Source organism: Acyrthosiphon pisum, chromosome A2, assembly GCF_005508785.2.
Source record: "Acyrthosiphon pisum isolate AL4f chromosome A2, pea_aphid_22Mar2018_4r6ur, whole genome shotgun sequence".
Lineage (NCBI taxonomy): Eukaryota > Metazoa > Arthropoda > Insecta > Hemiptera > Aphididae > Acyrthosiphon > Acyrthosiphon pisum.
The window spans coordinates 91,093,021-91,109,218 of record NC_042495.1 but is presented as its reverse complement, the minus strand read 5'-3'; positions in this window follow the sequence as shown (position 1 = coordinate 91,109,218).

The following is a 16,198-nucleotide window of genomic DNA, read 5'->3' as shown; positions in this document are numbered from 1 at the left end:
TATTATAATATCTGTGCAACAAAGTTGTAATATACTTCGGGAGTGCAGCGAAGAATTTCGTGAACAATGTGCACTTGCGTTATTTATCAGAATGTTATTCGAACAATGCGCGTTGACCCGCGATTTATACACATACATAATACGTCTTACTATAGGTATAGATATGTATATAATACGAACTTTCGTCGACTTGTACCTATATCGATACATACAGTTTTTCTTTTTTTTTAGAAAATATCTCTGGGGTGGGGACCTAATATGCTGCAAGCCGCGTGGCAGGTATAATAATATTGTAATAATTCCGCAACCGATCGGTTAGGTACCTGTATTGTAGTGCTACAGCCGCGGTGTGGTGGAAGAAGGTATAAAATATCTTTAGAATGTAATAACACGCGTCGAAAACGCAAATCACGCGAGCTCGCGGGGAACGGAAGTCGTAAGTCTGCGGGATAACATAATAATAATATTAATATTATTATTATTATTATTATTATTATTATGTGGTATGCGCAATTACGCTGTGTTTAAATTATCCGTCGTGGCGCTGCCGTTATTTTTTATTACACTAATAATATTATTGTGATTTTTCTTTTTCTTTATTGATATCGTCTAGCGCGCGACGACTGGTTTTCGGCGACCCGTCGCGGTCGAATCGGCGACGGCGGCGCGTCGCGATAATTATTATACCATTGTCGCATTAAACAATATCACACGACCATATTAAGACGTCTCGCATTATAATAATAATACTTAAATATGATGATATACGCGGAGACGGAGCAGCGTTCGCCATAAATCGGCAGCGCCCGGTAGCCGCTGCAGCCCCACGACCCGCGACAGGTTGCACAATCTTCCTCGTCCACCCGTCGTTTCGCCTGTAAAATATAACATCAGGTATATTATGATATTATTTCACGGGACATTATTATTATTGTTTTATCGTAATAACGTACAAGACATAACGTCTTATAAACGTACGCGCGCCACTGCAGCTCGCGTACTTGTCCCGCGCGCGAAGACTTTCGCCTCGGAGTTACGACCTCTTGGCACGATACCTATACAAATATATATGTATCGAAACCGGCTGTGTGATGGTGCCCTAACACACACACACACCTCACAATATTGAGACATCATAGTCCCACCGGGTGGTCTCGTGCAGTGCGCACACACACACACACACACACACACATAGGTACACGTAGGCGCGACAATGGGGAAAAACACGATTTCTTCTTTTTCCTTTAGCGTGAGTGTGTATATTATATAGATGTATTTCATCGTCATTTTCCTACTCCTCGTCCTCCCGACCACCACCGAACGCTCGGCATATACGAATATCGTGATTTACACATCTGAGGGAAACCCGGCAGTGCGAATAACGGGATGAACGTCCCCGCCCCGCGGGGTGGAAAGTGCAAAAATGTGTCTCCGCGCGCCGTGACGGGTAGAAAGTGGACGCGTTATTCGGTCGGGTCGTGTTTTCCGAAAAAGAAACAAAAAAAAAATCTAAGGGCACATGCGGTAAATCGCATTATATCGGTGCAGCGGGTGTGCTCGGAGAGAGAGAAAGAGAAAACAACGGAAACGACCGAACACAAAGAAACAAATGCGTGGCGGACCCACCCGATTTCGTACGTTGCACACCACCCCCGCTGCGCTTTTTTTATTATTCTTCGCCCGGTCGGAGGATTATTGTCGTCGACGCGTCGTCCGAATCTCTCCGGATTAGTCGAACACTGCAGCACATCTCTCCCGAGTGGTAATAATAATAATAATAATATCGGTTGGCGCTGGTGCCTCTATTATAATAATATAGTATTTATATTACTGTTATTGTATATTATATTATTATTGTTATTGGGCTGGCGTCGTCCGAATTCTTTCATTTCATCCTATCTGGAACCTATACATATTTCCTATTGACCGATTGTAACAATAATAACTCTCGAATCGGTCCAATTATAATCATATTATATTATTTAACATTGCGGGCCACACTAGGTTATATTATTATTATTGTTTGTCGGGGTACGTGTCCGATGACAAATCATTGTACTTCCTTTGCGCACAATAAGAAACGAAAGTCGAGCAACATCAAATGTATCACGCTGTTTCGGGTACCAACCTTTATGCGATCGTACATGGCGACGAAGACGCTCTTAGTCTCTTTCCGAACGACAATTATATTATTATATTGTTGTTATTATTTTTATGTCTTCTCAATAAATTATCGTCGCGCCGGGGACGACCCGCAATTCGAAATTTCAGTATAATCTTTAAACGGTAAATAATCTGTTGTATACCGCTCGTTCCAGGAATTTCTAATTTTTTGTTCATACCTACCTACCTACAATGTCGAGACGTTTGTTCCTAGCTAGCACATATTATATCGGATGATGCGTATCCGTATACAATATTTTGTTATCCGATTTTTGGGTGTAATAAAAAATACACTATGCGTATTGTTTCCTGTTCTATTGTTATACACATTTATCGCATTGTAAAAACTTCCGAGATTAACCGGGACCTTTAACTGACGCCTACCATGGTCTGTGTGTTAGACACATTTCATCCGGGGCATTTTTATACGCAGAAATCGCCCGAGGCCAATAGTAATAATACAATGTTCTAACGGTTCTTGATATTTTTAATACAATGCGATTTGTATCCGAGAGTACCCTTAAAACTCGAAAAAAATAACTTCTATTATAGCGGGCCATGTACCAGTAATGTTCATGAAATCTGTCGAACGAAAAAGCGGGAACGAATAGCTTCCAGTTGAAATCCAACAGAAAAAACCGTCACACGCCGAAATTACAGGTAACACACCACCATCCGAATCAACCATACACACATTCCTCGACGAATTAAAATGAAACCTTAACCCAAATAATACAATTTTATATTTAAAATAAAATAAAAATTGGAGTTCAATATAGCCCGTGTAGGAAGTCTTCTTCTTTCAGATCAAAAAAATAGCTATCGAAATCTGACAATTCTACAAGGCCTGAGGATTATTCCTGTTAAGACATTTTTTTCTATAATATAATACACCGTATCATTCTACCAACCTCCCCTAAATAGGTATCAGGCAGTATATTGGTGGAAGAGTGGCAACTAAAATATGAAATATAATTTTCAAATTTTATAGATTTGGAGAAAATTTAAAAAACCTGCACCAGGCCTCCTAAAATTAATTTGACAGTCAAAATCTTCACAAATATGATCATCGTAATACTTCAAAATGTACAAATACAAATATGTGGATTTCCCTTTGAAGACAGGCCTCAATACAACCTCTTTATTATATTAGTGGTTCGTACAATTCGTTGACAATTATTAGTAATATTGCGTTTCGTGACGTCATCTTAAAACAGTTTATTATCCCATATTATGTAAACCCTCCAGGCATTCCCTATAGAATCGAATTCAAATAATTGAATACAGTATTGCTTTTAGCCTTTAGGCATATTTTAAACTTCTGTAAATCATTCTATTTGACAAATACTTTGATATGTTTCAATACAATGATACTATAGAACCTGAAGTGAAGTCGTGAAGTGTAATATAACGTACACTATAGAAAACCTGCAGTAATGGTATTTTTAACGATTTTTTATAATATATTTCAAGTTGCGTTCAAGTAAAGAAAAATAGGTACTACATTTAAACGATTAAATAATATAACATTAACAATTAGTTCTATATGTTGGTAAAAATGTTATTGGTACTTACAATATTGTCAAGGTCAAAAATTATGTTCACAATAACATTTTAGAAGATATTATAAATTAAAACTTCTTCCTGGTATTTAATAGTATTTTGGCACTATAAAATAAGTTTGGATTGCAATTGGATTTACGATGGTTGCAGGACTTTAAGTACTCGACGCCATACATGACGCCAAATACTCCCCTTTTAACAGTCTCAGAGATCTTTTGCATTTAAATGCTGGCGAAAAACACAGCACTTATTAAATAATTGTAATTTAAAAGCACATACGCAAGAAACTGAGAAACCGTTATTCTTTGCAACGAATTCAAACTATTATATTAAAAGAATAGTATGAAGCAGGTATATAGCATATATAGGAACATATTATGTATACAATGTAAATAAGAGTAGGTAATAAAAATACTTTATACATTTAGGTTTAATTAAATACAAAGTACAAAGTCAAATTATATTTTAATTGAAATTTTATTTTATAAGTAATTGATATAAATACAAAATATAAATTTACACAATATTACAGTCGCAATAGGGGAGTTATACCTATACCACAATTAAATTGCTATTAAAAAAACTTTTTTCTTTGTCTGAATAGAATATATTGCTTATTTTTTCGCCTGAACAATATTTCAAAAAATTATATTTAATTTGCACAACTATTTAAAGTTCTGTTTTCATAATAAATTATTGATTAATATTATAAATATCCATGATTTAAAAACTGCGGAGGGTCGATAGTTGATGACAACTATTTATACGATAATATTAATATGCATTACCTATTTGTTTATTTCGCCTTTCGGGGTCAAAACGTACAGACTGGATATTGCAGCAGTTTATGTCTAATATGTAGAGATGTCAGTTGGAAAATTACTTAATACATTTTTACGTTCATTTTTATATTAGCATATTATAATAACCTGTATGATGCTTGCACCACTTTAATGAGACGTCCGAAGAAATGATACAAATTTTTTTTTGTATAGTCGACGCGTACACTCGAACAAACCTGAATAGTGAACCCTTCCTTTTGTGATTCAACATTATTTAGATTGTCCGTATGATAATGCGTACGACGATGGTCCATTGAGTATAAGCTCTAAGGGCGCACTTGAGAAATTCTTTGAAGGATTTCTGAGCATTTCCATAATATCATACAGTAGATAGGTAGGTAGGCAAGTATAGTATAATACAGAAGAAATAATAATAATAATAATAATATAAATAAACTGGTTATTAGGTGCATCGATCAAGGCGTAATTTCGACAAAATACCAAATCTTTCTAGTTTAGAGTCAGATTTTTATTTTTTTTTTTTATTCCAGAACAATACCATTCATACTTTGACGTTTATTTTTTATAACAACACGCAATACACATGGCATTTGGTTTCTCGGTCGGAAACGAGTTATTCGCGACCGACAAACGATTACAATATTATAGGTGCGTTTCAGCCGCGTATGTATTATAAAATTATTTTTTTACTATAAAACGTGGTATTTTCTAGCATAGAATATCTCTCTACATATTTTCACAAAACTAGTATTATTTCCTGTATATTATGTTATTGTAATATTATTCGTGTGTTCCGTCGAGAATGGATTTATTTTCTCGACACAAATCATGTTGACCGCGGCGAACGGAATGCAAAAACCTGCAACGTGACACCCTTCTGCAGCAGATTGCCAATAATAATTATAATAGTATCTACCTGCTGCAACCAACTGGTACAACTAATAAACCTGTATCTATGGACAATCCGTGATGGCTGCGGGTTAATGTGTGTTTACCTTCGGGATAGTAGCACTCGCGGGGTTAAAAAAAGATAATGGTCAAACTGCACTTGAGGATTCAAAAAAGGATTTTCGACAAAAATGTTCAAAAAATAAACTTGATTTAAATATTTTGAAAACACTAATTTCCCTACCACCTTAAAACGTAATCTATGGCATACTAATTGATATTTGTTTAAACTTTTTAATTTTATATCTACGTATAGATAAAATGGTATTAGAAATTATGTTTTGTAAATTTTACAAGTGAATTATGACATAATATTACACGGTTACAAGTAAAAACATGTTTAAAATAATTTGTGAAAGCGCAATGAATTATAGGTTGAATATTTATGCAAAATTATAACATTTTTGTAAAAACACCTTTTTTGAACCCGAGTGCAGTTCGACCATTACCTTTTTTTAAAAAATTCAAGTACAATTCAACATTACCTAACCCTTAGAAACGGTCGTCAAGGGTTGTATTTTTAATCGTTTGATATTAATCATTCACTCGTTCGAATATCTGTAATAGGTAATATACGTAATTAGATGTATTTGACAAAATCATAATATACCTCAACGCAAACACTTGATCATAGTCATAAGACTCATATAGTATTATAATAATAATAATAGGTATGCACAAGTCATAACTGATAAATTATTATAATTATTTGTGCGGGGCATTTTGTTTTCCGTGCAGAAATATAATAGTCCGAACGTGAGTCGCAGGTACACACGCTTTTATTTCTCTTGTTTTCAACGCTCGCGATTAAACTATAATTATTACAAAATGCTATTTTTCAATTATTTTAATAGCGTTGAGTTGTATGTTTTAAATTGCATTTAACACGTCAAAAAAAAACATGTCTAAGTGATATTATTATAATTGCAATATGGGAATCTAAGGTTACAACAGAATCGTTACTTGCCTGTGTGTGTGTGTGTGTGTGTGTGTGTGTGTGTGTGTGTGTGTGTGTGTGTATATACTTTGTAAGAATATTTAAATGCGGTAACAATTTGAATTACTCGCAGGTCGCGTTATTATAGTCATTACACGACGTGGAAAACAAAAACAATAGGAAAAAAAAGAGAAAAAACGGAATGAAATGAAAGAAAAATACGATAATTAACATGTAAACTTACCTACGTCTGCTGTTTGCCGCTGTGATTGTTTTGCACAATTAAAGTGGTACGTTATTTTTCAATTACTAATGTTAACGAACGAGGAAGTCTCGTTAGAACAACAAAATTGTTTTGTACAAAAACCACCGAAAATTGGTGGTGTGATGATAATATTATAATAGGAACAGGTTGAGAATTTATTGTTATTATATAGAGTCGGAACATAATATTATAATAATATTATTCGGTTAGAACGGTCACACACTTCGCGTGATGGACAGCAGCCGTACATATACCTACGCATATTTTTAAATAATATTAATTGTAATCGACAAATCTACATTTCAAATGAATATAATTATTTCCAATTAAAATCGAATTCCTAATATACAAACAGCAGTTTTATCACTTTTTTTATTATTTTATCGTTATTTATTATTATTATTGTTTTTTTTTTTATATATTTCTAATAGTTTCAACTAGTCGACGTTCCTTCTTCTATCAATGGTAATAATAATATTATGTATGCATGATAAAATATACTAAAAACTTCAAAACGGAACAACACTATATCTATATAGGTAATATGGTTTGTTATATTTGAAGTATCTGACGAAAAACTATCTCATAAATATTAAACAATTTTTATACACGACGTGAATTTTAATAACAATAATAATAATAATAAAACTTACCGAAGTAAAATTTATAAGTTTTCAGAACTATCATTTTTATAACAAAATATATTATAATGTCCATGTAGTAGAATATGTCAATACTTATCTATATCAAACAATATATTATATTTAAATAATAATGGCTTAGGTATAGTTACCATAAAGTTGTTTTAAAAGTCAACTGGAATTCTTTGGTATGTTTTGTTCTATACCGTAATACTCGTGTGTTAAATCAGTGTGTCCAATTTGAAGTCTGCTATTATAAATTATTATGACGTTCTGTCCACAATCATCATAATATTTCAATATGCGTCTGCTGAGAGTATAAAGACCCCACGGAGATGTGCGGGAAGACTTAGCAACCGAAAAGTTAGACCATCAGAACCGTTTTATCATCGTTTATACAATATTATGATTTATCATTGAATTCAAGTTTAACACATCCTCTGCAGTGCCTCTATACTCGCACAGACGAGGTACACTCGACTCTTACTGTATAGGCAACAGCTGAATGGTTACCTACTTCCCCTACCTTTTTTTGTATGTCACAGTGGGGTGAGATGTTCCAAATTGACTATAATATAATATTATGCTGGAGCGTTTTTGTTTTTAAAGCGGAGTATAGAGGAATGTGCCGATGCCGACAGCGATATACTTTACATAAGTACGAGCTGTGTACCTGTAGATTATCATTATGCATTGTAATTACCTACTATTATAACTATACAGGATTCGAACTGACTTTTGTTTTAATCAATATTTAAAAAAAAATGTTATATATATATTTTATAGTCAGTTGCATTACATAATATATATTTTACAAAAAATTATTTAAATTTTTAACACTGAAAATAATAAATTTTAAATTAAGTTAAATTTTAAAAGGTTATATTAAAAATAGCCAATTTGTGAATCTGATTATAAGAACAATTCTGATTGTAAAACATTTATCTAAGTCAAGTAGTTTATTTTTTAGATTTTTTAATATATCAATATTTTTTTGATTAAATAAATTACGAACGCAATACATTTTTCAAAATATTTTTTTTGCGAATTTGTTGACATGAGTATATTTCTTAAATTATTTACTAATCATATAATTGTAACAATTTCTGTCATACGTTTAAGTAGCATAATTTTTCTTTTTTCGTCAAGTATTTCTGTTATACCTTGTATAGTATTAAGTATAGGTATGTTTGTGATAAAAACGTCTTACGAACTCACGCGAACGCGAAAAAAATGTTTAAAACGTCAACACGGCCGAAATTACAATAATAGAATTACACATCCCATACAAAACCTATATACAGATAGAAATAATTATTTAATTTAGCACGAATTGGTGTTAAAATAACTAAGATGGCGTGTAGGTTTTCACTCACTAGAAGCTTGGTGTTGATACCACATCAGACGTATAAGTCAAAATAAGTTCTTTTAAAGGTACTAATTTTAAATTATTTTGGAGTTAATTTAACATCTATAAATGTTTTACCATTACTCAACCAATTATCGATTATTCTAATTCCACTTATTGTCAAAATAACATGAAGTATACAAATTTAAAAATAATTTATTGTGTTCAAAATAACTTTTATGTGATATCAATAGCTGTCGATCGGAGTGTTAAATTAACAACAATCAGTTCTAAAAATATTGTAATTCTTTAGAAAAAAATTATCAAGTTTTATTCTCATCCAACGGGGTTCGAACCCTTGACTATCATCCACATTTATTACCTAACAATATATATATGAAGTATTATAATACTCGACAAACGCGCGTCGTCCCACGCGTAAAACGCCCTCTCCTCTCGCCCCGGAGCTGTCGATTTCTGAACTTGGGGGGGGAGCTTTTTTTTTTACAGATACTCGAAAATGAGGGTCGTGCAAATTCATTCTAACGGTGTGCGCTAATTAGTGGCAAAAAAGTTCGCAGGTGCGGGGGGGAGGGTTTCGGCGCGACGTACAATGTCATATTATAGTCGTCCGCTGCACGTAAACAAACAAAAATCGGGGTCCGTCCAACGCACACGTTGCGCGTAAATAATATTAATATAATATTGTATAACATTACTATATACCTACATAGGTATAATGATATTATTTATATTTATGTTATTTTTTTTTACCGCTCGCCAGCGTATTACAAAATCTTTCACCACGGAATCCGCCCGTTGCACGCCACGAGACACGTTAATTATCGATAACGAGCTAATGAAATATCTCCTCTGCCGCCCTCTGCTCGCGGACCCAGGCGATGATAATATTACGTGGGTGTGCGCAGTCACGATCGGGTTTTTTTTTTTTTACCGCACTCTGTATATAGGTACGTGTATATGATATACGATTTGTGCATGTGCGTACCGATTATTATTATTGTTGTTGTCGGCGGCGGCGGTGGTGTTGTATTATATTTGTACGTTGAAATTTATAAATTCATAAAATACATATGCCATGCGTGTGTACATTATCTCGTGTGCGTGTGTATGTGTGTGTGTGTGAGCGCGAGCGCGAGCTTAATCGACGTGGCGTTATCTCCGCGCACATAAAAGGCATTATAATATTATTATTGTATATTATAATAATCTGTTCAAAATACATAATAATAATATTATTAATATTATTATTATAGTGTACACTGCGGCACATGAATATTATATGCTAATGAATCTATTAGAATATTAATACGCACCGTCGTCGTCGTACGACTGCATTCGTGTCGATTTCGTGACCCCGGCCGTTTGCAATCGGCGTCCATCGGTGCCGAGAAAACCGGATTTATCACGAAAATTGCCATAATAATAATCATAATAATCGTCTGTGTGTGCGTGCGTGCTAGGTATTGTCCCAGCCAGCGGAAGGAAATCTAGAACATGAAGAGAAAATATTATCTTCTTCAAACGACGCGCAATATTAGTGTATCGCTCGGTACGCGTATCATGGGAGCGGCCCGAGGAACGGTCTTATGCGTAGACCCTATTATACTAGTATAAGGTCCTATGGTTTTAGCGGGAGTGGAGATCGGTAACCGCAGTTTCGGTTCGAACCATTTGGTCACGGGGGCACCCGCGAACCCGATCCTATTATCACAGCGAGATCGATGACGGCTCTGGAAAACGAAAAATTATATATTATATCATGACGTATATACCTATATTATATATATAATATTTTTATTTTTTTTATGGCTCACCACATTGTGTTTTATAAATATTGTAAAAACAATAAAACGTGTACGTCGTGACCGGAACAATAGATAACGCGTATATATTATCATAATAAAAATGCATATTGTTGTGTAATCCACTAACATTTACCTATACGAATTGAGTTTATCGAAATAATTTCCACAATATTAATTACTGGTGTTGAAAAAAAAGAATAGTATAAGTACCTATTGGTATTATATAATGTTTTGCAGCTTACATAATTTTGTAAATAAATAATAGCTAATAAAACATAATGGTTTTATTACCTGTTACGACACTCTTATGGTTTCGGTTAGTGCGAAAAAATGTATTCTTGTGTAAATACAAATTTCAGGGTAGTCGATCAATTTTAAAGTTTGTCGTTTTATTTTTTTTTTATTTCATAATTGACTGAAACATTTTAAGTCCAAATAAAAGATACAATATATAATATTATAATTAATAATATTATATGCTGCTAAATTAAATAATATTATAGGTTTTTATCTTATTCATAATTCCTATATTTCCTATTGAATATAGGTAATTTTTATAATGCAAGACAATAGGTACGATGAAATAGGTTAAACTCCAATAATTTTTCCACCATTATAATATAATAGTGTATAACAAGATACGAAATAATTTACTTATTAATATGCGATTTAAAAACGTCGCAGACAACTTGTAAGAACACGTAGGTATACCCGCCCATAATTTGAATAGTGAAACAATGATACCTATCGTTGTTATATGTGGTAAAAAATAAGTTAAGCTACCTACCTATCTATAGTTAGGTAGGTACTCACATATACATTTAAATAAATTAAGAAAACTTTTCGGATTTCGGAAATAACTCATTACCCGTGACGATATAATAGGTATACGATGGTACCTATATATATGTTAACTACCTAACATATTATATTAGAGTGCATTCTATGGCCAAAAACTTCATGAGAGTGCAATACCGAGTCGTACAAGTTTAATATCGTTAATGTCTACAGGTTGTTTTATATATACCTGCACTTTATTTATACGGTAGTGTTGTTGCATACACATAAATAATATGTTTTGTGTAATTTTTCGAAGTTGCAAGTATAATGGAACGACAAAAGTGCATCATCGCAAACCACCGGTTGCAGCGCAAGTATAATAATATTGCACGCTGCAGAAACGTAATAATATTATTAAATATTAAATATAATAATAATAATAATAATAATATTTGGCCGTGTACGATATTGTTAGACAGTATTAATTCTTACCATATAACCACTCGGTCGTGCTCGACGAACGTCTATAATACGGTAGGTCGTAATATTATTATAACGTACTAATTATAAAGAGCATTGGTATATAATAGGAACACAATATAATATAATAAAGACTGTATATAATATAGTTCTCGATAACACTTTATTATTGCGATAACGCAATACGCGTACAACGCGTATGAGTATACACACATAAAATAATAATTATGTGATCAGATAAAGTTTTTTTTTTGCTAAAATAATCGATTCGATGTGGGTTTTACGGGTCAAGCGATCGGGTTGTTTTCGAATTCACTTAATCACGACAGTATTACGTAGGTATATACATATAATGTATACAACATTATTATTATGTAGTGGTTGGCGTACAATGTAACATAGAAATTACGCATAATAACACACAAAAACCAGTGTGATTCAGCTGCAGACCTAACGAAAGTTTTGGTTTTGCGGGGGCGTTTTCGGACAATGAAGAAATATCGTTTTTGTGCACACCAACAACCACGCCGGCCGGCTGTATTATGTATACACAAACGCATACCGTAACAAAATACTATAGAACTAAATACATATTATGCACTCTGGTAAGTGGTAACAGCCATCGACAAAAACTGTAAACAACCTTTAATAATAATAATTATATTCTATACAAATATGCCATTTTGTAGGCTGTAAAAAATGTAAATAATTGTTTTACCTCGGATTTTAAAAAGCAATATAATACATCGGTTGTATTATCGTTGTTAATGATATACTTCATTCAACATGCTTGTTAATAATATTGTATACCACCGACCCAATTTATATGTATATAAATATAAATCATAAATCTATATTAATATATTATATCATATTATATACATTTTACTTGTTCCACTTTTTGATTTTAATAATAACAAATATAATATACATAATATATTGTACACCTACTTATAAAAGGTAGTCACTAAACAGCGAATAAAAGTATATAGCTCGTAGATATCATTCGTAAGGGTATATAATAAGAAAAATAGTGCCCTTCTTTCTAAAAAAAAAAAAATCAGTATTAAAATTACAATTTATTATCATTATAATTTATGAGTATATATATATAATATAATATATACGCCAATCAGCTGTAATTTATCCACAAAAATGGTTTTGTTCGGAACAAACTTACCGAGATAGTATTCACAGAAGTTTTACCAAGCATCCACAATATACACGAAATAAAGAAGAACTTTATCTATGCCATATTGTTGTTTTTTTTTTTTAAATTTGTTTCGATAACTTTAAGGCGATCCAATTGGAAAAGATTAATTTTTATGTTTTGTTCATATTTATTTTGCTTATTACAAATTAGTGAGTATTGATAAAAAAAATCTACAAAACTTTGAAAAGTTCTTTGTTGCGTATTATGTGAACATTTATTCGATAAAGCTACTGTGATTACTAGCGTCTAGCACTGTATTGTCTTCGTAAGTCTGTCCTACGTTGCAACACTAATTTTCTATTTAATCTATGCGTCAACCGTCGTTGGCACTGACACGGGACCACTTTTAAAATACTTTGCAATAATATTTATATATATTATATTATAATATATTTAAAATCTTAAGTTTAAATTGTTCTAAAAAGTTAATAAATTGCCTATTTCAAACCCCTTAAATATCAATCGTCTCCTTGTTTATAATATTATTTTAACTGACTATACTAGTTCGCAAGTCATCTTTTTGGCAGCGCCACAAGTGTTTTCAGACCCGTATAATATACATCTCCTATAATAATAATAATAATAATAATAATTATAATAATAATAACAATAATCCAATCCAGGCAACGTAGATTTTAAAACGAAATCTTAAACCTACCGAGTTCTTTAAGAAAAACGCCTTTCGCGGTAGTACAATTTAATATAAAATGAGCCCTTTCTCGTCGTCACTGCAGAGTGTACACATTGGCACAGCACATTCTTCATACTCCGTCCTAAAAGGTTACAGTGCGATATGACGTGCCGTTGTCTGCGTGTGCGCTTATTTTCTCTCGTCTCGTATCTTTTCTTTATTTTTTTGCACACTAATGCTCACGCTTTCCCCTCGTACATAATAATGTACGCGGTATGTAATATATATATATAATTATACATACGCGTGTCACACGCCTCACACCCTATCTTCTCGCGTTCGGTGTCGAGCCGCACATCCATCTTGGAGTCGCGATCTCACGCGCGGGAGACGTAGTTTTTCCGGACGAGACGGAGCGATGAGCACACTCATCTGCACCCCATTCGGTGTCATTCTGCTCGGGGAGGACACAACAGCAGCAGTACATATTATTACAATAATAATCGGTTCGTATTATTCATTGCTATGGTTTGCGTCGCGAACACAATAACCATAATATCATAACCATAATAATAATGTATACGCGCGGTGGTTAACCCGCAATGTTGTCGTTATATAATATTATTATGTACGCTGATGGCCGAAATATTAACGTCGTGCCAGAAATTTTAAACCGCGGTGATTTGCATAACATTTATTAGCTGTCTGCGCAGCGTAGCTGCTTTTGGTCGGGGTCCTCGACGTCGGACTTTTTACGGTGTGTACAAAATAAATAAATACATACGTAGGTACATTTTTCAATACGACAAGATTAAATGTGTGTTTACATTTTCGCGTCGCACATAAATCGTCGCCACCACCGTTCTCGTAATAAACTCAAATAAAAAATTTTTTTAAATAAGATTTTTCACCATGCATTACTGGTATAAACGATGAGACGATCGCGCGGAGAAATATTCACGGCGTATAATATACCGCCGACCTGTGTAGAATATATTTTTATGTTTTTTTTTTTATCTTTTAAATCCAGTTCACGAATTCAACGATCGTTATAAATTATACCTACAACGCGTGCTTATTTGTACATCGGCAATATTATTATCATTTAGAGACCATATAGGTACTTAATAATACAATATTATAATAATATTTTGTTTTAAAACTGTCTACAAATTATTATGCAGCATATTAATATCTAATGACGGGCCTCGCGGATCGCATTAACTTTAACGTTACAAAAAAACGCATTATAAATATAATAATAATATGTGGATCAGACTATACATCATAAGGTTTATCATAATATTATATATTATTATAAATATTTATGCGATGTAATGTTCATACAATATTTCTGAAATTAGTTGGTGAGATCAACCCGTGTAGGTATATTCGATGTTTACTTAGAAAATATTATAAACTATAAACCATACAATTTGAATTTCAGAAATAAATCATGCTAGTTAAAAGTAATTACGTTCAAAAAATATTGTAATCATAAACCTGTTTTTTTTCAATTTACCCGTTCCTTTTATATATATTGTATCACTATTCACTTGACAGTTTAATGTTTATTCATTAATATGTTGTTAAAAGTATAATTATATCGTTACGGGAATAATTTATTCTTTTGTTGTTTGCAGTTTAATTTCGTCCAGGAACAGAGCCGGGTTACCTACCCGAAAGAATGCCAAATAGGTGTCCATTATACATCATAAATAGGTGTAGGCACTCACGGTTTAAAACTATTTGTATTCTCCCGACACGATTTCACATCCGTCGCCCCTTGCACGGCGATAGCAATAGCAATAATAGTACCTATATATATAACGCGAAGACGCCCCTCACCCCTGCGAATATTATTATCCCATGTTCGTCGTGATCGTACCCTCGGCTGGTTAAACAGGCTTTAAGGTTCCAGCAGACGGCGGCGCGGCGCTGGGAAAGGATCTGCCAATAATATTATACACGGCGAATCCTCCACGATAACACACTGCAACGTCCGCTGTGGTAGCGCACGAGTAATTTATGTATATACAATTTTTTTTTTACCCGCGTATTCCCAATTTTTTTATTTTAAATTAAAATAATAACGATATAGGTACGCGCGTATCTACCGACCGCGTTTTTAACATAATATATATTGTAACATATTATATTAATATTATGATATTAATGTGGAGACGCTAAGCGGTTTTCGAAACTCGCGTATCGGCGGCGGTGGCATAATATAATATGGGAGGTCATAATATTATTATTATACTATACACTTGCACGTCATGTCGGCGGCGTGAGCACGCACGTTCGTAATGAAAAAAAAATTGCAACTTGGAAATTGCTTTGCACACACACACACACACACACACGGAGAGCACGTCGAATGTGATACGTATCATAAATATTGACGGGCGCACTGCGCACACACATATTATATATTATGTACTGCTGCACGGACGGAGGCTCTTCGATATACGACACATAATAATATATAAATATAATATTATATTATATGATAGATTATTCGGATCGGTCGTGCGGAATCCCGCAACATGTGTACGTGTATATGGTATCGGTATAATAAACACGGCGAGTGGTGT